Genomic DNA, 1,301 nt, shown 5'->3' on the forward strand with positions numbered 1-1,301 from the left:
AAAAAAAAAAAAAAAAAAAAAAAAAAACACACTGCCTGGCATCCCAGGCCTTCTTTTGAATTCTAGGTGGAAGCCTTCCTGACCCCACAACTCTTACATTCTCCATGTGCCTAAAAACAGCACCATGTGGATGATGCCAGGGTCCGTCGCCAGCTGGAGCAACAGCCAGGCTTCCTTCTCTCTTCTATGTAGGGGACTGCTGAGTGCCATGGACCCAGTCCTGAGGGATAGATCCTCTAGGATACTGCCACTCTTGACCGTGGTGCTCTGGGCTCTCTTCTCAAAGTAGTCTTTCACCTTTGCAATACTGGAGCTGCAGATTGGAGTCCTGGTTCTGGTGATGTCCTCAGTCCATCTTTTCTTGCCCTCTTTTGAAGTACTTAGCTTTCTGAGGTTAGTTTTTTTCCATTTCTCCTCTGTTCCATCTTTGAAGCCTGCAGCTTTACTGGAGCTTCCTTTCTGGCCAGACTCAGAACATTTTAAATCATTCTGCTGAAATCTTTGCTCTTTTTTTTTTTTTTCCCTCCGGTACCAGGAACCGAACTCATGACATTGCGCTTGCCAGGCAGGCGCTTTGCCGCTGAGCTAAATCCCCAGCCCCAATCTTTGCTCTTGATTCTCGACATCTGGCTAAAAGCCCCTCAGCAATAGCTGTGCCACAACCTCAAGATTAGACTGCCTTGAAACTTCTTCTACTAAATTAATTAGTCCACTGTCTTTAATCTTAGTCTTAGGCAAAGTCTCTGAACACAAGCAACATGTAGACACATTTTCTGTCAAGGCATAACACATGGTCTGCAGTCCAACTGCCAGTATAGTCCTTCCCAGCAGAAACCTTCTTTTTGTGGGTATCTGAAGTTGAACTCAGGACCTTGTGCTTACCAAGTAGGCCCTGTGCTGCTGAGCATATATATATCCTCAGCCCAGCAGAAGCCTTCAGAACTACTGCTACCTGCACAGCTGTGGATGTTGGCAGAGGGGGTGGAGGGACAGTGAGAGGATTGAGAAATAAGAGACAAAAGCTAAGATCAGGTGGAGCCCTCTCTCCTGCTAGGAGGAAAGGAACTGCCCAAGGACTGCAGAGCATTTATTAATACACTCAGGAAGTTGATGTTAACTTCAAGCTCTCTGTCTAGCAGCTTGTTTGCCAGCTGAAACAGCTTGTTTATGTAGCTCGAGCTACTGAACCCAGTCTTTCCTGTCTTTTGTCATTACCATTCTGGTTTCCTATGCTCTGACTAAAACCTCTCATCAAGCTTGGTTTACAGAATTCTAGGGCTTCTCTAGCCAGCAGTTCCAAA

Source organism: Chinchilla lanigera, unplaced genomic scaffold, assembly GCF_000276665.1.
Source record: "Chinchilla lanigera isolate Chin_1 unplaced genomic scaffold, ChiLan1.0 scaffold00092, whole genome shotgun sequence".
Lineage (NCBI taxonomy): Eukaryota > Metazoa > Chordata > Mammalia > Rodentia > Chinchillidae > Chinchilla > Chinchilla lanigera.